Source organism: Phascolarctos cinereus, unplaced genomic scaffold, assembly GCF_003287225.1.
Source record: "Phascolarctos cinereus isolate Bilbo 61053 unplaced genomic scaffold, phaCin_HiC Scaffold_5;HRSCAF=322, whole genome shotgun sequence".
NCBI classification, from domain to species: Eukaryota; Metazoa; Chordata; class Mammalia; order Diprotodontia; family Phascolarctidae; genus Phascolarctos; species Phascolarctos cinereus.
In genome coordinates, this window is record NW_027555958.1 from 475,202,736 (window position 1) to 475,228,401 (window position 25,666).

The 25,666-nt window shown below is 36.5% G+C and overlaps 1 pseudogene; it reads right to left on the bottom strand.

Moving 5' to 3' along the window:
* The window catches only part of LOC144457719 (serine/arginine-rich splicing factor 9-like), a 109,391-nt pseudogene that overhangs the window by 43,748 nt on the left and 39,977 nt on the right, over window positions 1–25,666 (bottom strand).

The window sequence follows — 25,666 nt, forward strand, 5'->3', positions numbered from 1 at the left end:
CTCAGACACATTAGCTTAAAGACTCAGTGTGGGACAATGGATACCACACTAAGAGTAAGCAAATATGGGTTCAAAACAATTATCAGATGCAAGTTATGCAAAATAGGTATCATTTAATCTCTTAGTACCTTAGTTTGCTCATCTGTAAAGTGAAGATAGTGAGAATGGCATCTCATAGTGTTGTTATGAAACATCACTCAATAAACATTTATTTAGCACTTATGTGCAAGACACTTTGCTAAGCACTGGGGATACAAAAAGAGGTCAAATATTGTCTGTCCTCAAGTAGCTTACAAATGAATGATGGAGGCAAAATGCTAGCAAATATACACAAAGTGATGCACACACACACACACGTACACATAAATACATATGTACATATATACATACACACAAACATACGTATACACAGATGTATATATACGAGATACATAGGAAATAATTAACAGAGAGAATATATTGGAATTAAAGGTGGTTGGAGAAGTCTTATTGTAGAAGGTGGTGTTTTAGTTGGGAATTAAAAGAAGTAGGGTGGGAGGGTAGTAATCAGACTGGAGGATGGGGAGCATTTCAGGCTTGAGGGGCAGCTGAAAGAATACCTGGAGCAAAGATATGAATGTCTTCTTTATGGAAGAGTCAGGAGGTCAGTGTCACTGGATCAAAGAGCATATGTCAAGACGTAAGATGTAAGAAGACTTGTATTTGCTCCTGGAGGCAGTAGGAAACCACTGGAGTTTACTGGGTAAAGGGTTGAAATGTTTGGATCTATTTTTTTTTTAATGAAAACCACTTTGGTGGCTGAATGGAGGATGGATTGAAGTGGGAGAGAGATTGAGGCAGGTTGGCCCACCAGCAGGCCATTGCAGTAGTTCAGTCATGAGGTGATGCTGCACTAGGATGGTAGTTGTATCAGGGGAGATAACAGGGGATATCTAAAGATATTGCAAAGTGAGGTCCATGTGCATTGGCCACAGATTGGATATAATAAAGGGTGAGTGATAGGCTATGAGCCTGAGGGACTAGGAGAATAATGTTGACCTCTATAGTAGTAGGGAAGGTAGAAGGAGGAAGACATTTGAGGGAGATTAATGGGTTCTGTCTTGGACATATTGAAGTTAAGATGTCTACTGCACATGAAGTTCAAGACATAAACACACTGGAGTTCAACAGAGAGACTGAGGCAAGAAAGGTAGATTTTGAATAATCAGCACAGAGATGGCAACTAAATTCATGGGAGCTTATAAGATCACCAAGTGAAATAACATAAAGGGAGAAGAAAAGAAGTCACAGAACCCTGAGCAGAATGGAATGGGATCATTTGAACAAGTTGAGCTTGGTTAAGAAGTAAGAAGACAACATCAATAAATGTGGAGAATTTTGCCATATTTAAACTTTATATAGATACCACTTATCATCATGATCTTTTATACATTTTCATCATCATCAAATCTGTAAATACCTTTTCATCTAAGTCTCTAAAAAAAGTTTAAAATAGCCATAGCTTATAATGTTAGTGCCCAGGAAGCCCAGAGCACCAGAAGGAGGTTGCTCAAGAGTGGTCCTCAGATCACAGAATTATAAATAACCTGACAGTCCTTGTGGCTTCCCTTTGTTTGTTTTGTGGTTCTTGTTTCAGATTAGAAGATTTACTTGTCTGCTGAAATCCCAGACAGGAAACCCCTTTATCCTATACAGATTATCTTTTGTTTTACAAATTGCAGTCTTTATGGAGATGTCTGGGGTACATTTATGTGCTTTGCCTAGGGTTATAAAGATAGTATGCATTAGAAGTGAAACTTGAATCCTACTCATTCTGATAACACAGCTACCTCTCTATTCACAAAGTTCAAATCTACTCTGTGAAGTTTATATCATTTATGTCTAACTATATCTATTGTTGTTTATTGTTCAGTTATTTTTCTCTCCAACTCATCATGACCCCATCATGGGTTTTCTTGGCAAAGATACTGGAGTGTTTCTCCATTTCCTTCTAGAGCTCACTTAACAGATAAAGAAACTAGACATTGCTGGGTCAAAGGCTATGCATTTTTATAGCCTTTTGGGTATAGTTCCAAATTGCTCTCCAAAATGGTGGGATCATTGCACAACTTTACCAACAATGCATTAGTATTCCAATTTTCCCACATCTTCTCCAAAATTTATCATTTTCCTGTTTTGTCATGTTGGCCAATCTGATAGGTGTGATGTGGTACCTCAGAGTTGTCTTGATTTGCATTTCTGTAATCAATAGTAATTTAGAATATTTTTACATATGACTATAGATGGCTTTAATTTTGTCATATAAGAACTGTCTGTTCATATCCTTTTACCATTTATGAATTGGGGAATGACTTGTATTCTTATAAATTTCACTTGATTCTCTATATAGTTTATAAATAGAGGCCCTTATCAGAGACACTATTGTAAAGGTTCTTTCCCAATTTTCTACTTTCCTTCTAATCTCAGTTGCATTGGCTTTATTTGTGCAAAAAGTTTTCAATTTAATCTAATCAAAATTATCCATTTTGTGTTTCATAATGTTCTCTATTTCCTGTTCTGTCGTGATGTCTTCTGTTCTCCATAAATCTGATAGGTAAATTATTCCTTGCTCTCCCAGTTTGCTTATAACATCAGCCTTTATATCTAAATCATAAACCTATTTTGACTTTATTTTGGTATATGGTGTGAAATTTTGATCCATGCCTAGTTTCTGCCATACTCTTTTACAGTTTTCCCAGCAGTTTTTGTCAAAGAGTGAGTTATTATCCCAGAAGCTGGAGTCTTTGGGTTCATTAAATAATAGATTACTATAGTCATTGACCATTGTGTCTTGCATACTTACTTACCCTATTCCACTGATCCACCACTCTGTTTCTTAGCCAGTACCAAACAGTGTTGATGATTGCTGCTTTATAATACCATTTAAGATCTGGAATGGCTAGGCCACCTTCCCCTGCATTTCTTTTCATTAGTTCCCTTGACATTCTGGACCTTTTTGTTGTTCCAAATGAATCTTGTTATTATTTTTTCTAACTCTATAAAATAATATATGTATGTGTGTGTTTGTATGTATGTGTTGTATGTATGCATGCATGTATGTATGTATGTATGTATGTGTGTATGTATGTGTGTATGTATCTCAGATTGGGTCTCTCAGTCTCAGGTGGAAATGCAGCTGGCTTTTCACAGGACCTATCTCATTACTGATAAGCATTCCAGCCGTCATTTACTCCTATTCTTGCCTGAGTCAGTCTCTGCAACCTTAGTCAAAGTCCGCTCTCAGAGATTCACATTTGAATGCCAAATGGAGCACAGACGCTTGATCTCTATAGCCTCCTAGAGCTCAGAACTTTAGAGATCAAGATAGCTGCCAGATTTAGATTATCTGGGAGCTAGGGTTACAGGTATGCCCCATGACATCCAGTCCCTTGGCAGCAACATAAGGATTATTTCAGATATATTTGGTTGAGCAAGAAAGGTCATTGGTTAACTTTATCAATAATTATTTTTGTCCCCTAAAGATTGTGGGTGTGCATGTGTGTGTGTGTGTGTGTGTGTGTGTGTGTGTGTGTATGTCCAGGGACATAGTGCTGTCTACCTTACCCTATTTATAACTCAGGCTGAAAAACAGTGGTTCAAGGAAAGATTCCAGGCATACTCTATGGTAAAGAGACATATTCTAACACAAATTTAGGCATGAAATTTGGACCTCTACATTAATACTTTCTTTATTATTTTTTTTTTTTATAGAAAACATTTGAGGTATCAAACTGATTTTATGACAGAAGTCTCAAGCAATGTCCTAGTGACCTTTTGGGTATATTTCACAATTTCAGGGTATTTACAAAAAAAGAAAACATATTTTCATAAAGACCTTGTGCCTTGAATACATCCAGGTAAATGGCCAGAATTCCTTATTAGTTATGATTTCTCCAAGACAGCTGAAGAGATTTGGTAAAAAGAACACGGAAAGAAAGTTAACCCAATCTGTGAGTTGCAGATTTAGTTTTGGCCCTGCTTCATGGCAGTGATTTATTTGAGCACGTGGCAATGTCAGCCCAATGACAAAATGAGTCCAGAATGATGGAGCCAAAGACTGGAATCACTATTTTCCATTCTTAGGACTCATACTGAAACTGACATCTTTGTTGTTACCACTGGGACAGTGGCAGGAACTGTGAAGTGGCATTTGATGAACAGCATATGATAAAACTAGTGAGGGAAGAGGAAAGAGAAAGAAAACTGAGTTAGTTTACATTTAAACAGGCACACAGAGGTGGAAGAATTCCCCCAGATACTGTCAGTCATGTTTTAAGACTCAAGTAATACAGAGGAACAATCAGTGCTCTACTTGAGCTCATTGGGGAGAAATATATATATATATATATATATATATATATATATATATATATATATATATATATATATATATATATGTATGTTAATATGGTGTCCGGTGTATAGAAAGCTGGCCTTTAACCAAGGACAAACTGTGTGAGTGTGGACAAATCACAACCTTTCAGTGCCTTAACCTCTGACACTAAAAGTTTATAAGATTCTGAGAAGGTAGCTAGCTCCGCTGCTACAGATTTTCCTTATCCTGGCATTCCCTTTGCCAGTGCAATTGCAGGTTCACTAAATATCATCCAATGATGACCTTGGGACTATCTCACTTAAGAGAGAATGGAGGTAGAGGCTAAGCATTGGTCTGTGGCCATTTCATCTGGAATCATCAACTCATCTGGAACATTGCCACAAAAGCCAGAGACATTGACCCCACTTTTTAAAAATTTTGAACATATTTATTTTTGAATAATATTTCCTCAATTGTAAAAATACTTTTTAATATTCATTTCTAAAATGTTGACACCCTAATTCTCTCCTTCCCTCCTTCTCTCTCCTCAATCTAAGTAATTTGATATGTTATACATGAATAATTATGCAAAACATATTTCCCTAGTAGTTATATTGTGAAAGAAAACAGGAAAAAATCCACAAAAATTTTAAAAAGTAGAAAATTGTGTGCTTCAATTTGCATTCAGATGCCACGAGTTCTTCCTCTGTAGGTGTATGCCATTTTTCATCATGAGTCCTTTGGAATTGTCTTGGAACATTGCATTGCTGAGAATAGCTAAGTCATTCAGAGCAGATCATCAAACAATATTGCTTTCAGGTTTTTCTGAAATCATTCTGTTGATCATTTCTTGTAACACAATAGTATTCCATTTCATTCATATTCTACAACTTGTTCAGCCATTTCCCAATTGATGGTCATCCCTTCAATTTCCAATTCTTTGCTGCTACAAAAAGCGGTACTATCTATCTATCTATCTATCTATCTATCTATCTATCTATCTATCTATCTATCTATGTATCTATCTATCTATCTATCTATCTATCTATCTATCTATCTATCTGTCTGTCTGTCAGTATCTATCTATATTTGTACAAACAGATACCTTTCCATATTTTTTAAAAATCTTTTTTAGGATACAGACTTAGTAGCAGTATTGCTGGGTCAAAGAGAATGCATAGTTTTGTAGCCCTTTGGGTAGAGTTCTAAATGGCTCTCCAGAATAGTTAGAAGAGTCCACAATTCCACCAACAATGCATTCGTGTTCCAATTTCCCCACATCCTCACCAACATTTATCATTTTCCTTTTTTTTTCATATTAGCCAATCTGAGGTGATAACTCAGAGTTCTTTTAATTTATGTTTCTCTAATCAATTTTCATTTAGAGCTTTTTTCACATGATTATGTATAGGTTTTATTTCATCTGAAAATTGCCATTTCATATCATTTAGCTATTTATCCATTAGGAAATGACTTGTAGTCTTATGAATTTGAATCAGTTGTGTACATATTTGAGAAATAAGGCCTCTTATCAGAAAAACTTGCTGTTAAAAAAAATCCTCCCCAGTTTTCTTTTTTTCCTTCTAATCTTGGCTGCATTGGTTTCGTTTGTACAAAATAAAAATATTAATCTAATCAAAATTACCCACGTTATATCCCAAAATACTCTCTATCTATTGTTTCATCATCAATTCTTCCTTTATTCATAGATCTGACAGGTAAATTATTCTATGCTACCTTATTTGCCTTTGGTATTACCCTTTATTCTTAAATCATGTAATCCACTCTAATTGTCTCCATTGTATAGTGGGTTCATCTCATTCATATTCACAATTAAGATTAGTAACTGTGTATCTCCCTCCATCCTACTTTTCCCCCTGTTATTCCTTCTCTCTTTCTCCTTTCACCCTGTCCCTCTTCAAAAGTGTTTTGCTTCTGATCACCATCTCCTCTAATCTTCCTTCCCTTCTATCAGCCCATCACCCCTTTGAAATTCCCTTCCCTTCTTGCTTCCCTGTAAGGTAAGACAGATTTCTATACCCAAATGAATCTGGATGTTTTTCTCTCTTTAAGTCAATTCTGATTAAAGTTCAAGCCCTTCCAAATTCACTCCCCAATTCCCCCTCAATGTAAAAGCTCTTTCATGCCTCGATATATGAAATAATTTACCCCATTCTGCCTCTCCCTTCTTGCTTCCCCCAATGTACCCCTTATTCTTGTCCCTTATTATTTTTTTTTATATTATCTCATCATAGTCAACTCACACCTGTATCTTCTTTTATGCATAGTCCTAAACTTCCCATAATGATGAAGCTCTTAGAAGTATCATCTCCCCATGTAGGAATGTAAACAGTTTAATATTATTGAATCCCTTATGATTTATCTGTTCTGCTTACCTTTTCATGCTTCACTTGAGTCTTTTATTTCAAAATCAAACATTCTATTCAGCTCTGGTCTTTTCATCAGGAATGCTTAAAAGCTCTCTATTTCATTGAATATCCATTTTCCCCCTGGTGGGATTTAAAAATCCTGAAACTCTGTTGCTATAACTGCTATCTCCACTGCAGTATATAAGGGCTTCAGACAGACCACCACCCCAATATCAAAGAGCTCTCTTGAAAACCTTTTCAGTTTCCTTAGGCCAGAAACATGTCTCATCCTGATCTTTTGTAGGCTCTAAAATTTTATTTAAGGCATTAATTTAAAAGTTGTTTGGAGGGGAATGTTGGAAAACCTCAGCTTGGTGGCTGCCCCTCATTCACCATCAAGATGATAATTCTTAACAGCAGCTTCAGTGAAAGAAAGCTGGCAACCATTCCTGCAGGGGATTAAAATATTAATCTGGATCTGAACCAGACACCACCAGACCTGGAGGAGTTGAAAGGAAGATCAGAAGAACATGGGTGCCAACTGTTACCTTTTCTATTGTTCTGACCAAAAGCAAGTGAGCTATGGTAGAAGGATCAATAATGGTGTCCCAATCCCTTACTCAAAGGCTTGTCCTGAGCCCTCCATTCTTTTTGTGTCTCTGTCCCTGTTTCTCTTTCTCTCTAGGTGTCTCTCTCTGTTTCTGTCTTTCTCTGTATCTCTGTGTCTCTGTCTATCTCTCTGTGTCTGTCTTTATTTCTCTGTTTCTCTGTCTCTCTATCCCTTTCTGTCTCTGTCTCTCTCTGTCTGTCTCTGTGTGTGTCTTTCTCTCTGTGTCTTTGTGTCTATGTCTCTGTTTCCTCTCTCTCTTTCTTTCCTCTTCTTTATCAGCATTTTGTTCAGTACTGACAGATGTATATGTTGAACCTTCATTTCCATGTCTGTCATCACTGCCAGTTTCCTCCTGGGTATCTCCACTTGTAGATCTCATTGTAACCCATACCCTAAATCCACCCATCTTCCAAATTTCCTTTTGTTCTGTGAGGGTACCACTTTATTTCCAGAGGCCAGGTTTTTGAGCTTGTTGTCATTTTCCATTTTTGCCTCCCCAGGCCCCTTTTCCATGATTGCCAATCAGTTGCCACTCTTTTGATTCTGTGTCCACAGTATCCCTTACATCTCTACCTTTCATTTCACCCACACACTTCAAACCTTAGTTCAGGCTTCTTCACCATTCCCTAGGCTATAAAAATAGCCTCTTGCCTTCATTTTGTCCTTGGGTCACTCGATTCTCCAATCTACCCTCCATATAGCTGCCAAATTAATATTCATAAAAGGTTTGATCATGTCTTTCCCCTTTTCAAGATATTTCAGTATCTACTTGTAACTTTACATGCTCACTCCTTGTATGGCCCTCAGCTCCTCAGTTTTCTGAGCCTCCTTGTTCTTGTTGATAAAATGAGATGATAACACTACCATTTATCTCACAGGGTTATGGTAAGAATCAAGTGAGATAATGTATGTGAAGTTTTTTTGAACACCCAAATGAAACACAACTATATAAATGAGTGATATTCTTCTTCAACCTCAGCACAACTCACTGGGGAAAATAGTATGACTACCAGGATTGGGAATGATGGAAAGTTCATGCTGTAGGTTGCCAATCTTGCTACTCCAGCATGGTGTCTGTTAATTAATATTGAATGCCCTAGTTATCTTTGAGGGCCATCTAGGTTACACAGTGGGTAGAAACTTAAGTTTGGAGTCCAAAAGATTCATCTCCTTGAGTTCAAATCTGGCCTCAAGCATTTACTAGCTGTATGTACTTGAGCAAATCATTTAACCCTTGCCTCAGTTTCCTCATCTGTAATGTGAACTGGAGAAGGAAATGGCAAACCAGTCCAGTATCTCTGCCAAGAAAACACCAAATAGGGTCACAAAGAATGAGATATGACTAAAAATGACTGAACTGAATTTATCTTTAACCTCCCTGCTTCAGGTGGCATCTGTCACCTCTCCACCCATACAATTACCCCCTTGCTGCAGGCCCTCATCACCTCTTGCCCTCACTCTTTTGATCACAGAAGTTATTTGCACATACTATTATTACAGGAGGTTATTGCATGTTCTCATTTGGTCTCTGGGCATAATCTTGTTCTACCATAATGCAGTCCTCCTCACAGCTGAGAAAGAGATTTTCTAAAATAATCCCCTCTCCGTCGAAACAAACTTTAAAGGCTTCCATTTAGGTTTAGGAAAATATATGAATTCCTGTTTTGCATTTAAAGAACTTCACCACCCAGATTCTACTGTCTTTTGCAGCCTTGTGACATATTAGCCTCTCCATCCAACACACACACACACACACACACACACACACACACACACACACACACACACACACACACACTACAATCCAGTCACACAGTCCTTATCATCCCTTACAAGCTGCTACCATCTTGGTGAAGACCTTCATCTCCTCATCCCCGGATTATTCCCAAAGCCTGGGAGCTGGCTTTCCTGCTTCAAGTCACTTTCCAATCTAGTCCATACTAAACACAACTGTCAAATTGCTCTTCCTAAAGCGCAGATGTGACAAGGACACCTCGATAATCATTAAACTCCATCGCTTCTCTGTCTCCTTTGGAATTGAATATTAAAACTTCTCTTTGCTATTTATATCCCTTTATAGCCCAGGCCCTCCTACATTTCCAGTCTCCTTCCAATATTCCTTCCTCCACAAATGCCCCACATACTCTGCCGTTAGTGATTTTGTTGGTGTTCAGTCATTTCAGTTATGTCTCACTCTTCATGTCTCTGTTTAGGGTTCTCTTGGCAAAGATACTAGAGTGTTTTGGTTTGCCATTTCCATCTCTAGCTCACTTTACAGATGAGGAAACTGAGGTAATAGGGTGAAGTGACTTGCCCAGGGTCACATAGATAGTAAGCATCTGAGGCCAGATTTGACCTCATAAATGTAAGTCTTCCTGACTCCAGGCCCATATCTATGTACTATGGCACCACCAAGCTGCCCACATTCAGTGATTCTGGCCTCTTTTGTTATTCCTCACAAAAAATGGTTCATCTTCCAGCTACATACATTTTACATGACTGTGCTCCAAACCTAGAATTATTTCTTCCTCATCTCTGCCTTGTGGCTCCCCTGGCTTTCTTTCAGTTGCAGAAAAAATGAAATATTTTGCAAGAATTCATTTCTAAGCCCCCTTCATTCTAGCATATTTCTTCTGTTGATTATATCTAATTTCTCTGATTTAGAGTTTGTTTGTACAGGTTTGTTTTTACCTGGTTGTTTCACATTGTTTTCTTTATTGGGATGGCAGCTTCTTGAGGGCAGATTCTGCCTTTTTTTTTTTGTATACCCAACATTTAGCATCATACCTAGTAAATAGTAAGCAATTAATAAATGCTCATTAATTAATGGAAAAAATCAAATTGGTCAACCAAAAATAGACATATATTAAGTGCTACCAGGTACCAGACACCATGTTAAGTGTTGGGGACAAAAAGACAAAAATGAAATAGATACCCTTATGGAGCTTAAATTCTTTTGGGAAGTGTAACCTATTGTTAAGTAAGTATATTGAAAAATTCTGGGCACTTTTTTTTGGGTGGCAATGTTCTAACAGCTAAAGGCATCAAGAAAGAACCATTGTTGAGATGGTTCTCTCCACTTTATCTCTTACATCTTTCCACTTTATGACTATGTCGCATCAATATTCAAAATCTCTCAGTGGCCATTGCCTGTCTGGACTTAGACATTAAATAGATACTCCTCTGACTTCAATTTTTTAGTCCTCTAAAATCTTATTCCCGCCAAGTTTTTCAGTGGGAAACTGATAACACCACTCCCATTCATGAACACCACATTTTGATTTCCCAGGATTTCTGACTAAGTCCCAACCTTGATGCTTCTCATATCTCTATGCTTTCTATAAACCATTCCCCACACTCAGAATGTTTTTCTTCCATATCTCTCCAAGCACCTCAGAATCTTTAGCACCTTTGAAAACTCCGCTCTCAGAACACTTCCTCTGTGAATATTGTGCCAGTCCCACAGTGGTTACTACTTTCACCTCTCAATTTCCCTAACCCTGAATGGGGGATCAAAAAGTTCATTCTAGTTTTAAGCTACTGAAGCTTAGAACTGTACTAAGTTTTGGAATACTCTGTACTTTGTGGATGCACATTTCCTCTCTCCAAGTATAACAAAAATTCACGGAGGGTATTACGCATTTTTTTATTCTGTTTTTGTTTCCCCTACACCAAGGACAGTGTCTTGTATGTAGTAGATACTTAATAAATGCTAATTGAATTTAATTTACCTGTATCTATTGGTGTTCTCTTTTTCTTCATAGTTATACCATATTCTTTTCCAGTATTTTATACCAGTATTCTTTTCTTCCTGTTTCTTAGCTTATGAAAAGCCCAATTCCTTTTAATTAAAGAAGTCAAGCTGAGAAATAGGATGTCCTCTAAAAAGTAATAATAATGAGTCTTTACCTTCTGCTGAAATCATAGCATAAAAGACAAATATATATGTAAAATAATAATAATGTAATATGCATATATAGGTGTATATATGTGTGTATCTATGTTTATGTGTATATGTATATTTATACATGTATGTATAGATGTGTCTATATATTTGTATAATTTCTGACCTTATTATCAAACCTCAGCATGAAAATGGCAATGGACAGACCACAAAAGGCTCTTGCTTGTTTAGTCTAATGTGCAGAGTAGCCTCTGAAAAGTCGCCTACAGGTATTGCATGTTCTGGGAAGCAGAGACTTGCCACTAACGTTTGGCAGAAGTCATCCCTCCTTGTTGATAATGGGCAGTAAAACTATCACACACATTCACTAAGCTGCCTGATTCAAGAAAGCCTGAGCTTCTTGTACAAGACTTTGGAGTTTCATTTCTTCCTGTCAGCATGCTTTGCTTATAGGTATTGACATTTATTTCCCCATTTTTATCCGTATAAATGCAATGGGAAATGCTACATGCTCAAATCAATAAGATACCCAGTACACATCTCCATACAAATGTGACTGTGTAGCCAGCAATTCCTTTGTGATTTCGGGGACTGTTGCTGTGTACAAGAAGAGAGTTTTATCTGTTGGCAAGTCTTGCCACACATACAAAACATATGGACAGAAGCCAACCCCTCCAGAGCTTGCCTGTTGCCCTGAGGCATAAGGGATTCATTAAAAGCAGATGATAATGTTGGAAGCTGTGGGATGGCATCTGAAAAGGCTACTGGATGGCCTTGTTGCTTAACTTTCATGCTAATCATTTGCACAGAGAAGGCCAATGTGCCCCATGTCATCCACACAGGAGCCTTAAACTCTTTGACACTGAGGGCTGTCGTGGTGATTTGCCAAGAACTAGAGGACTGAGGTTAATGTAAATGTGTTTTCTGAAATGTATGAAAAAGCAAGTTTACTTTCTTACTTCTTGCCTGTTGTCACTTCTTCCATTCATACCTTGGAGTGGAGGAGAATACTGCTGCTAAGCAGATATACCATCAGGCCAAATTCACCATTCTTCATCTATTTCTCTAGTCTATACGTGCTAAAGAAGAATGGAAAAATAATACCTCAACCATGTGACTGTACTATTTGTTGTTCAGTCATTTCAGTCATGTCCACTCTTTGTGACCCCTTTTTAAGGTTTTCTTGGCAAAGATACTGTAGTAGTTTGACTTTCAAGGAACTGAGCCAATGAGGGTTAAGCGACTTGCCCAGGGTCATACAGCTATTAAGTGTCTGAGGCTGCATTTGAAGTCAAGGAGATGAGTCTTCCTCTCTGTAGATCCAACACTACCAAATGTGCCACCTAGCTGCCCCTCTGTATAGTATACATGCCTTTGTGTGAATAGATTTCTTCCATTTAATTTACTGAATTTTAGTCAAGAAATTATTCAGGAGGTAGGTAACTGATTTCTAATGATTAATGATTTTTGTCCCTGGCTTATAATTTTCCTTTCCATCATCTGTCATGATCACCACCACCATCAACATCACCCTCATCATCATCATCATCATCATCATCATCATAATGCATTTTTATTATTTTTATTTCAATTCTTATTTTTATCTTATTTCATTGTTATGATAATCCTACAAGGTAGATGCTGTTATCATCTTCTTTTTGAAGATGAGGAAAATGATACTGAGAATTTAAGTTTCCTGGGTCATGTACTTCAGAAGTGTCTTAGGAAGATTTGAACTCAGTTCTTCTTGACTCCAAGTAGAGGATTCTACTTCCTCCACCATATAGCTTAGTTATCTCATCTCTGGTGATTGATGCCAATACAGTTCCGCTTACAATCCCAAGAGTAAAATATGTATTGAACTTTTTTTTTCCCCAAAAGATTACAGTACTTGATAGAAGCATGTCTGGGTTCCTCTGACAACAGCCTTATCTAATACACCATTTACCACCAGAAAACTTTAATACTGAAATCATTCCTACTTTAAAATACATATTTCATTCTTCACTACTCAACCTAGAGGAAAAATAATCTACTTTCACTGACTATGCTTTCTTACCAACCAATGATTCCTCAAATGAGTGCAATTAGACTTCCACTAACTATTGACATTTTTCTTTTCCAAGTCCTTTAGGGCCTCCTAATCAACAAAACTACATGTTTGGCCTTGTTAGCAAGTCATAGTATATCCCAACTTCCTTGATGTGTTCTTCTCCCTTTGATTCAATGACATTTAAAGTTCTTACTTCTTTATTACTTCTCCTCTTCTCCTTGTATCCTTTATTATAGATGTTACCTAGACCTAGGCCCTCTGGCCTGTGATATCATTGTCTCTGTATACTTGGAAAGCCTATGTAATCTCATGGCTTCTATTATGCATACTATGCAGTGGTCTCTGGAACTAATATATCTTAAAAACAAGGGCTCTTAATCTGAACTTAAATACATAAAATCAATTTCAGTATCATTCATTCCTTTTGTAATACTATATATTTAAATACATCATTCTAAGAAAAATTCAATAAGTTTCATCATATGTGCAAAGGAGTCCATGAGACAAGAAAAATGAAGAACCCCTGAATTAGCTAAAATAACCTATTTTAAAGAGAAAAAATAATTGAAGTTTTGAAGCACCTCACAACTTAGCTTCAGCCCATTTTTTTCTAGTTTATTATTAGTTGATTATCCTCTTTCATAAACTCTATAGTCCAGTTAAATGAGCTTTTTTTTGTCGGTTCTTCCCAAACATGGTCAGTGATTTACCAATGGTGGCAAAGTTAGATTGTTAATAAGAGAGCAGGACATGAACTAACATTTCCTGCCTTCTAGTCTAGAACTCTAGTCACTATATGCCAGTTAGGTTTACTTGGCAAGATTTACATTGAAAGTATAAGCTGAAAGACAAAAGAACATCTATATTGGAGCAAATCACACTTTACTACTCTTTCTGAAGGGCAGTGGAAGAAAGAATTCCATATTCCTTTTTCTCAAATGCTTATCTCATCAAAATAAAAGAAAAAGGTTTCCTTTTCTTTTATTTCTAATTTTTTTTTATTAGTTCTTCATCTCAAGGATCTATTCAGTCTTTAGCCACATTCATTATGAAGGGACAGCAGTAAATGCACATATATGTGCATATATATGTATGCATGTAATACACACACACACACACACACACATATATATATATATATATATATATATATATATACATATATATATATATATATATATATATATATATATACATATGTATAATAAGAAAACTGAAGCTAAAATACTTTTTTATAACATTTTCTGCTGGAGTATCCTTGGGGGGAGGAACTGATTGTCTCCAAACATGAATAATGGGATTCATTACTACAACCAGTTGAAATCCAGCCTCACCCCAGGTATTCCCTTGCTGGTAAGCATCTTATAAAATGTGAATGGTCCTTTTATCTCCACTTTTAGAGATTTGCAAGTTTTGATGCTAAATCCAACATCAATTGAATATAAATCATCTCCCTTAGGAATAGTCTTGGCTAAGATCTCAGGCTGGGTTAAAATGGAAATGAAACTGGGTGACAGCCTAGGTCTCTTCGAGCTGTCACTTCTATGATCCTTTGATCCTATGGCCTTCTCATATGTTTAGTATAAACTAGGTTTGCGGCAAAAATAGTGCTCTGTCTACGGATTCTCTAAAGCTTAACACATCAACCAAACAGTCCATATGTATGTATTAATTTTTTAGTATATTTCAGGTAATGTGGTAAGCATTGAGGATCCAAAGATGAGAGAGGAAGAGGGAGCTGTTCTAGGTTCTAGTTTGGTACCTAGACTCTCCTTGTAGTGAATATATACAAAAACATATATTGAACAAATAGGAGCTAGTTTTGAAATACAAGACTGTTAAAGGGATGGAGAGGAAAAGGCTTCCTGTAGAAACGGATATTTCATCTTAACCTTGGAGGAAATTGGAAATTTCATGAGGTGAAGTAGAGGAAGAATGACATCTTATACATTAGGGAAAGACAGTGAAAAATCAGAGACCTCCTATGTGTGGAGAATCAGGCAGGCCCATTTGGCTAGATTGTAAAATGTGCAGAAGAAAGTAATGTGTTAGAAGAATGGACAAGAAAAAGGAACCAGGTTGTGAAAAAATGTGAATTCCTATCCATAGATTTTACATTTCTCCTAGAAGTAATAGGAAATGATTCTAATTCATTGAGTTGTACAGAGGGAAAGCATAATCAGACCTATGCTTTAAGGAAATTGTTTTGCCAGCTCTGTGGAGAATCGAGTGCAGTGCGGATATAAACCTATGTATTGAGTAATAGAGACATAATCAACATGTTAGGAAAGTTGCTATAATATAATGTTGGTCTTGCAACTAAGAACATTTTGGTTCATATCCTATCACTGTAACATACTAGTAATACTATTGGACCAAAGTGAAAAAATGTGAAGCTGTCTGAGCCTCAGGAAGGCCTCTAGGAACACCAATTTGAGGAGATAGGTTGCAATCCATAATTGTGGAAGGAGTTTCTAAACCTATGAAAAAGCAGATGTGTGATGTTGATGTTAGCCATAGTTAGAGAGTCATAGATTCTGTAACTTTTAACCATTAAAAGTGTACTCAGAGCTCACCTGGTCCATCCTCCTTCCCTTAGACTGCTAAACACCATACATTTGGAGAGAGGACATTGCAGAGTGGGTAGATTGCTGACTTGAACTCAGGAAGATGAATTTATATCATGATTTTACTTCTTAATAGTTGGGTGTGGCCACAGGCAAGGAATTTGTCTCTCCAGGCCTCAATTCCCTCATTAATAACATGCCCAGGATTGGACTAGATGACTTCTAAGGTCCCTTCCTAATCAAAGTTTGCAATTTTATGATCCCACCATTATTATAAGGGAAAGCCACAACCTAAAAAGTTTTTTATGGTCATGATGTCTGGCTTTCCCCCAATAGTTAAAGTATGATACTAGAAATGTAAAGAAAAATTAAACATTCTTATTTCATACAAAATAATGTACATAGGTGTTTGAGCATTGTATCTCCCATTAAATGGTAAATTTCTTGAAGATGCGTGATAATGTTTTAACATTACTTCATATCCCTAGTGCTTAGCCCAGTGTTTGGCACATAGTAAGCACTTAATACATGTTTTTGAGTGATTTATTTAAAACACCATGCCATATCAACATGCTAAGTCAAAATTAAGAGGCTTCATGAGGCTCTGACAAAAGCTTTTTTCTTGATTCTGGAAAGCTGACAAACTAGAAAGCTTGTTTGCACGTTCAGTCATTTTCTAGTGAAATATAACACTTCACATAGTGGATTCATCAAGACTAGAATTACAGATTGAAAGAGGAAGGAAGGGGCCAGGTTGTGAAGAGCTTCATGTGCCAAAATGCAGATTTAGTGATTTATCTTGGAGGTAATAGAGATGCCTATGATGTGTGGAACCTTGGTTTAAGTAGTAGGGAAGATACAAAGTTGAACCAGACACTTCTCTTGCCTTAGTGAAATTTATAATCCAGGGGGGTTGGGGGGGATGTGACATAGACAAAGATTTGAATTGAAATTCACCTCTCAAAGGATCTTCTTTGACTTTGAATATGTGCATAAGTAAAGGCCTATTGGAAGAAAGCCTTTAAAAGGACTTTTTTTTTTTTGCAACAAATCATTTCCTTTCAAAATTGAAATAAAATAAATATACTGTGATCTAGAATTTTATGTAATTTTCTGTCAGTTGTGTAATTATGAAGATATAATCTTATGAATGAATTATTTTCCTATGGTCTTCCTGTTTCCTTCTCATGCCTTCATCAAAAATGCCTCCACTACATACTGATACTATTTTCAAAAAAAAATGTAGAAATGATAAAATACTGAATTATTGCTGGTTTCTTCTTTGCCTTTGGGGAAACAACAATATTTTTTTCTCTGAGTTTGTTATCTTTTCTTCTTTCAGGTATCTTGAAAATCTGGACACTAAATGTACCTCAATTTTTTAAACTGTATTGCCACCATCTTAGATCTAGTCTATACATAGTAATTCTGTTGCAAATGTTTTCTTCCCATCTTTGTTGTCTTTAATTCTTTTTGTCCACAGAACATGGAAGACTTTTAAATTAGTGTCCAAATTAAATGACTTGGTGGCCATTGATGGAGAAAATATTGTTATAAAAATATTGATAGATGATTTTTTAAAATTTTTGTTTATTTTCTTTATTCCAGGTTGTTTTAAAATGTTATTTAGGTGCTGTGGCTTAACTGGAACTCTTGAATAACTTTCTATACACTTTTATTTTCCTCTTTCTTTCTTGCTGTCCATATTCTTCTCCCACTTCAAATTTTACAAAATCATTTATGGTCTAGTTTGGTGCTGCCTTTGACTGTTATATTTCTGCTTGACAATTAAATCAAGCATTAATTGGCTATGGTGATATATAAAGAGAAATTATTACGTCTTATTTAGTTGAAGATAATTAGTATCTACAAGTTTCAGAAGACATTGAAATGAAATGCAATCTATATCCTTTTAATTAAAAAAAGAAAAAAATTGAAAAAGGGAGAGATCAGAAAAGAAACATGGGTAGTCATCTAAATGTTTTATGTTGTAAACAAGGTTGCCTTTATACTGCATTTTTAATTAATGTAACAGTAAAATTTCTGGAGAATTTCTGCATTTTTTGTGATACTTAGAAGTCATAAGGAATATGGTGAAAATCAAGTGCTTCCTTGAATTCAATTAAATCCTGTTCATGTTGCATATTTACATTTTTTTCTCTTACATGCTAAATATTCAGTAAATGCAAGGGTGAATAATATTCTGCTGCCCAGGGATCATAGAAGCTTGTAGGGGAATAAAATAAGTTCATGAATATCTATAACATGAGGTAGAATATAATTTCACTAGAAGAGAGGCACCAACAAATGCTGTAAACAATCAGAGAAAGGAGAAACATGTCGAATTGCAGGTGTCAATGAGGATAATGGAGAATCTAGTATTTGACTACAGTTGATATATGTTCAGGCAGTGTAAAGCACATGAAAAAAGAGGAACAGGAAGGAAACTAGGAAATTAGAATTTCTCTATATGGTAGTTATAATGTGGTAGGAGAATGTTGGAAAAGAAGTATGGACTTAAACTCTCAAATCTACCATCAAGTGGGGAAGAGTCAAAAAGTGGGTGATAAGAGAATATAAAAGAAAAAAAAACAGTGGAATTACCAAAGATGTCATGACAATGAGAACTCAGTTAAAAGTTCCTGAGCACAGACAAATTAGCCAATAGAGAAATATTAATAACCAAATTTGAGATGGCCTCCAGGATATCTATATGTACAAATATTTCTGAATACATATTTCAAGAAAAAGGAAAATGAATTATTATCTATTGAAATTCCCTATGAATTCCCATGAGAGCATGGAAACAGCAGGATTTTCTGAAATGGTTTAAAAGAGAAATAAAAATTGTCAAATTAGAGTTTATACAATGCACAGCAAATATGCTAGACAGAAAAGGTGGGAAGGAAGGTTGAATCCATCATGGCCAGTCTACTCAAAAAATTTGAGAGACAGAACAATTGATTAAGATTTGAAATGCATGGAAGTAAAGAACAACCTAGAAAAAGAGAAGCAAAATCAATAGCATTAAGAGAACACATGATCTCTATGCATACAACACACATTGTCCTTAAAGGAAGAATGCATAGAAACAAATTAAGGATAAAAGGTATCCTGGAAAAAAAAAAGTCCAAAAACTTGAACACTGTCATATAATAAATTATGTAAGAAATTGGAATGGAACTTCCACACACAGACTACAAAGTACCAATTGAAAGAATCCAAAATTCACCACAGGAAAATTTAACAACAAATTTTTAAAATATTATGGTGAAAACCCCAAGATACTGGTGGTTACATTTTATGATCACAATGAAGAAAACAACACGTTCTTCAAGCAAACAGGAGAAAGTCCTTAAAAACAAAGCAAAATAAATTTTAATTAATGCAAGGCTATTCTGTACCTTCCAGCTGCTGCAGAAGTGATTGGAAGGGCAAAGTTGCTTAAGATGCTTCCCAAGGTGATGTATCCTGAAAACTTTGAGCCTAATCATCACTGAAAAGAAGAAGATAAATAGTCAGAATAAAAAGATGTGAGTATATTATTTACTTTGCTAATACTCTGAGCAACAGAAAGATGTAAAAAATAAAATGCCTTTAAAAATAGAAAAAGAAAGAAACTTATAATACTCAACAATAACACAGAACAACAACAAAGAGACCATCAAGAGATTCCTTTCCAATAGCGCACAAGTAGACAAAGGAATGTTAACAGAAGTGATGGTTGAGGAACAGTTCAAAAATACCACAGACTAAACTTCTTAACACTGCACCAAGGGCAACTCAGTGTGTGTGTGTGTTTGTGTGTGTGTGTGTGTGTGTGTGTGTGTGTGCATGTGTGTGAGACAGAGAGAGAGAGAGAGAAGAGAGAGAGAGAGAGAGAGAGAGAGAGAGAGAGAGAGAGAGAGAGAATATGTTATTTAATAATAAGAAGAATCATTTGGGGAATAAGAAGATAGTAACTAATGTTTACCTAACACTTACCATGTACCATCTCCTGCTCTAAGCCCTTTACAATTTTTATCACTTTCATCTTCACAACAATTCTGGAAAGTTGGTTCTGTCATGCTCATTTTGTAGATTAGGAAACTGAGACAAACAGAGGTGAAATAATTTGCCCATGGTAATAGAAGTAATAAGTATCTGAGCCTGGGTTTTTACTTAGGTCTTCCTGATTTCAGGCCCAGAGCTGTAACCATTTCAACAGATAGCTGCCATGAAAGGGAGAAGTGTGATGTACCCTAAACAAGTCTGTAATAAACGATAAAGGAAAAGAAGAGAAACAAACAGCCTAGTGGTGCCTCTTAGGAAGAGGCTGAGTTACAGAAAAATGGCAGATATGGCAATGTGATGATTGAAAACTTGGGGATGGAGAAACAAAGGTGGAAATCATGACTCAATGGTGGGATGGAGTTCTATTGCACAGCACTCTAATGGATGAAAAGATATTCTCATGGAAGACACAGGCTTCACAATGGACACGATCTGCAATTATGGGGTGTGTAGAGGCACTGCGACCTGATAGAGTTGTGTGTCTATGGACAGCATCCTGCTTCAGGAGGAAAAGAAGCAGAGTTATTGAGTGGCAATTGAAATTCAGAAGGGTGTGAAGGCATGAGCCCTGAGAGGAAATTTCATGACAAATGAGGGAAAAATAATAATTATGTGGAGGGAAGCAAGTAGTAATGAACCACATAATCACGGACAGGAAACAACAACAACAGCAACAACAACAACAACAAAATGTCTCTCAAGTTTAACAGAGAAAAAAAGAGAAAATAAGGAAATCAGTATATATGGGGGGAAAAAGAATTGTAGGTTAAATATCTTTTTTTTTTTACAGAAAAAGAGAAACAAAAGAAAAATCTACTTCAGTGGAAAAAACCCTCAGTATTAGAGGAAAACGGAAGAAAACATAAACCTAATTCACAACTTTTACATGAATTGGTTAAATTATTCATTTGAATGAATGACATTAAACTTTCCATGTAAATTAAAGAAAGTGACAGGCTGCATATGAAAAGAAAACTGCACAATCAGTTGCTTTAAAGAAGCACACATTAAAAACAAAAACATACACAGAATAAAAATGATGGCCTGGAACAAAATGTACTCTATATCAGGTGAATTCTAAAAAGCAGCCGTTGTAATCATTGTATCAGACAAAGCAAAAACTTTCAACATAGAGATAAAAATGGAAGAATGTCATGCCAAAAGAATCACAGGCAAACAATCTTCATCGATGTCATAGGCATCTGCTCCAAACTTGTTACCATCTACACTTATAAAGGAAAACTGACTCAATTACAAGACAACATAGACAGTAATAATGTAATAGCAGGAGAAATTTATTTAAATCTCTCTGGTTTGGACAAATCTATAAGAAAGACAAAATGTGGAAAATTTTAGGAGTGAACAAAGAAATTCTTGCAGAAATTCAAGCTAAAGATTTACGGCATTTTATAACTGGGACTGTGAAAGGCTCCTCATTTTTCAGCACGACATGGAATTTTTGCAACAACTGACTGTATTTGGGCACAGATATACTGCAACTGAAGGTAAAAAGGCAGAAAGCGTAAACACATCCTTTACAGACCATAGTGCAATAAAAAAAATAATCAGTTCAAGGAGCAGAAACAAAGGACCCAGCCTCAGATAAAGACTTAAAAATGAAGTAGAGTATGGCACTGAGGTTTTGGTCCTGGCTAACTCAGAGGCTGGTGGGACCTTCAACAGGAATAAGGAAATTCATAGGAGGATAATTTGGGGAGGGTAAGTTCTGGCTTGCATATATTAAATTAAAGATCTCAATGAGACAGCCATTCTGAGATATGCAAAAGGGAGTTGCTTCTAAAAGCTAGAAGCTTAAGAGAGAGAATTGTTGCTGTTATTATTAAATTGATTATGTCATGTCTGACTGTGATGCCATTTGGTGTTTTCTTGGCAAAGATATTGGAGTAGTTTGCCATTTTCTTACATGGCAAAGCTGGCCTTCTATCCACTACTCCACCTAGCTACCCCTAAGAGAAAGATTAGGGTTGGATGAATAGATCTGAAAATCATTTGCAGAAAAATGATAATTTAATTCATGGGGGTAGGCAGTTAAATGGGACACTGAATAGGATGCTGGACCTGGAGTCAAAAAAATCTGAGTTCAACTACAGTTCAGACACTTACTAGTGTGTGACCCTAGGCAAGTCACTTAACCCCATTTGCCTCAGTTTTCTCATATGTAAAATTAACTAGAGAGGAAATGGCAAAATCTCTTTATCTACCTATCTATCAACTTTTTCCCTTCCTCCTCTTTTAAGTGCCAGACACTATGCTAAGCACCAGGTTTACAAATACAAATAAAAATAAAGACAAGTCTCTACCTTCAAGGAGTTTGTAATCTAAAGGGTAAAACACAGAAAGAGGAATCAGTTAAGGGGTTAAGGTTTCTAACTGGGAACTTTAATGGAGCAATCATAAGATGTCTAAAAGAAATATTCTTGATGGGGAATGGGGTTCAGGAGCTCATGGCTCTCCCCTCCAAGCAGAGGGTACACAAAGAGGCACAAAAATTGCTGATGAGATGTGATTATCAAGGGTGACTTAATCTCATGGGATAATGAGATTTCCCAATGGTGTGGTCAGAAGCTAGATGGTATAGAAGCCTAAGAGTGTGAGAGGAGATAAACTGAAAGTACCAATCCATTTAACTATTTATTTATTTATTCATTTTAGGAATATGATAATTTCTGAGTGCATATAAGGAAGAATTGAGGAGTAGGTCAAATGAAAAGAATAGATAGAAGAATTAAGGAATTAAGGTGCTTAAGAAAGTATCTATATATGTTGAAGTCATCTAGTATAAGAATAAGAATTTAGGGCAGAAATATAATGAGTCAGACACTGAACTCATTGGGGAAGGAAGGGAAATTTCATTGTGGTCAGTAGGCAGGAGCACAAAGAGTCTTGATTACAATATAAATACGGAATGTATGTGCCTCAAAAGAAGAAAGATTACTGATTAGTTAGAGGGAGAATCGAGAAATTTCAATGGCAATCTAGGAGGGTTCCAAGTACTTCACCATGATGACTGAGTCATGGAGTATGACTGAAAACACACTATTAATGTATGAGATGACCAAGGATGCCATGTCCTCTTAAAGAAGCTAGGTCTGAGGAAAGAAAAAGGAAAGTTTTATGATGAAAAGGAGTTGATGGCCTTTGGATTAGGCATTCCAGAGAGCATGGCTGAAAAGTTTAGTAGATAGAGGATGGGATATTTTGTGGATAAGGCTTTCCTTTATACATAAATCATCCCATTTTAGAACTAGGATGGATTTTGAAGTCATTTACAGCAATGTTCACATCTTTAATATAAAGAAACTCAATTCCCTAAAAGACAAAATGACTTTCTCATGGTTACATAGTCTTCTATTCATTTGGCTGTGATGAGAAGTTAGATATCTTGATTTATACCAAATTCTGCTTCCAGTGATCCATCTACATTTATTCCATTTTCCTTCTGTTACGTAGACAATCCTTTAATTAACAATAGAAGTTCGTCACCATCTATGTCACGCCAAAAAGCACAAATAAGAAAGAAACATTGTCATCCTTATGATATTTAACTGCAGGCATTATTCAGCAAGCTGGTTCATTTTTCTACCCCAAAGGAAATGTTTAACACTTCTGCTATTGAAGAAAACTATGACAACCTTTTCAATTTCTCCAGATACATTTAAAAATTAGCATGTTGTAAATGAATGCATTACTTGAAAGTGGGCTGTGAAAGCATTTGTGTACTTCTTTTTACCCTAGAAAGAGTAGACTTTTAAGAGCTATGTCATCCAAGCATAACAAAAATTCATCCAGAGATATATGAAGGAGAACCAGATATTAGGTGCAAAAGTGAATATTGTAAAAGTGAAGTGAAGGAAAATATAAATCCCTTGCAATACTCATCATGAAACTAAGAAGGAGAAAATTGAGCCAGGCTCCTACATGGAGACAAGGGAATTGCCTGTATGACCTTTGGAAGTCCCTCCTAGTCCATTAGAGAGATAATAAATTCACCAACAGAGTCCAATTTGGGGTAAAGAGAAAGTGAAAAATTGATATGATAAAACATGCAATACAGCACTCACAGATCCTTAAAGCAATGTTATCTACTCCATCCTGAATACAAGCCTTCTGCGCTGTAATGATGAAATTTAGTTAGGAAATCTATCGGAGAAATGGAACTCAACATGACAAAGTGTTGAGTTGTTGGGGGTAGAGGCGATATTCTGTTTCTTGACACATAATGTACACTACACTTCATTAAAGTGCAATTGTCAACTTGGAGGAAAAGAAACATCCTCCACTAAGTCAAAATAAAATGTTAAAATACCACAGAACGAGAACAAATGGATGGGGCATGTGTATGCATAATTTAATAAGCTGTCTCTGTCTACCACCTCAGCTTTCTCAGTATTGTAAAGCTTCAAATAGGAACTGGTTAGATATGACCCCTTCACCACACCATTAGATACTCTCCCCTGAACTCATGTCACCTATCCCCAAACTTTAATGAGCAAAGTTGAAGGATGCATTCATGACAGGGACTATTGTGTGCATCCTTAAATGATTCAGCAATACAAAATGTCAGTCTGTCAAGTGGCTTCTATGGATGGCAGCTCAGAAATTCCTAAATGCAGTAGCCACTCGTAAATTTTCTGAGACCCTGCCAAGAGCTCACAATAGCCCTTAGAGTAAAAGCAAGAACAAAAGAATGGCATCACTGCTACAGAAGTAAATATCAACAATGTCTATTTATATTTTGTTAATGTTCAGTGAAGAGAAGGTCCTTCTGAGCTAAGGGAGATCTGACATGTAGGACAACTCCAGGATTCAGAAGTCTCTGGGCTTGATTATAGTTCACCTGAATGTTTCATATACATCACAAACTGAACAATCCAAAACAGAACTCATCCCCCCCACACTAAATCTGTTCTTCTTCTAAAATTCCCATTTTCTATTGAGGGACATCATTAACTTTCCAGTTTCCCACATTTGTAGCCTGAAACTCACCTGGAGCTCTATCAACTTCCTCATCCTCTTTTTTTTTTTTTCAGCCAAAGACAAGGTTTATTAGAACATTGTCATATTGGGCCAGACTCTTAAGGAATCTGAACATGAGGAAGCAGTGGCTAGATTATAAGAATATCAGCAGTGGCCAGATTATAAGAATCCTAGCAGTGCTAGGTTGTAAGAATCTAAGCATCTTAATGGAGATGAGATGGACCTTATACAGAGAAAGCCTGTGGGAGGGATCTAGGAGTAGCCAAGTATTCCATGAGGTAATGAAATTACCAAGGGTGGGAAGTGGCCTGGAGACATAGGGAAGCAAGACAACGCAAGGGTGATTGGGTGTAGCCACAATGAAAGGCCAGTTGATGGGATTATAGCCTGAGGTGAACACCAGATATTTGGATTTGGCCGTGTGGGAAAGTACAGGGTTTTTCCTTTCTGGGGTACAGATCCCAACCCCATCATTCCTCCCTAAAACAAATGGGACCCAAATTCTTTTGGAGTAAGGGGCAAAGGTCTTGGCTTCTGAAATGGCTTCCTGATGGCAAGGGGCATAGAGTTGTCCCTGCCTCAGGGGGGTCCCAAAGAGGAGGTTGACTGGAACTGAGCACAGGCTTCATCCAGGGAATGATGTGGGGACATTGACTGGTACTCACTGTTTGCTACCAACTGTAGATGAATGACCTATAGTCTGGAAGACACAATTCTGACAGAAAGGAAACTGCAGGGCACAGTTATAAAGCAGGAAC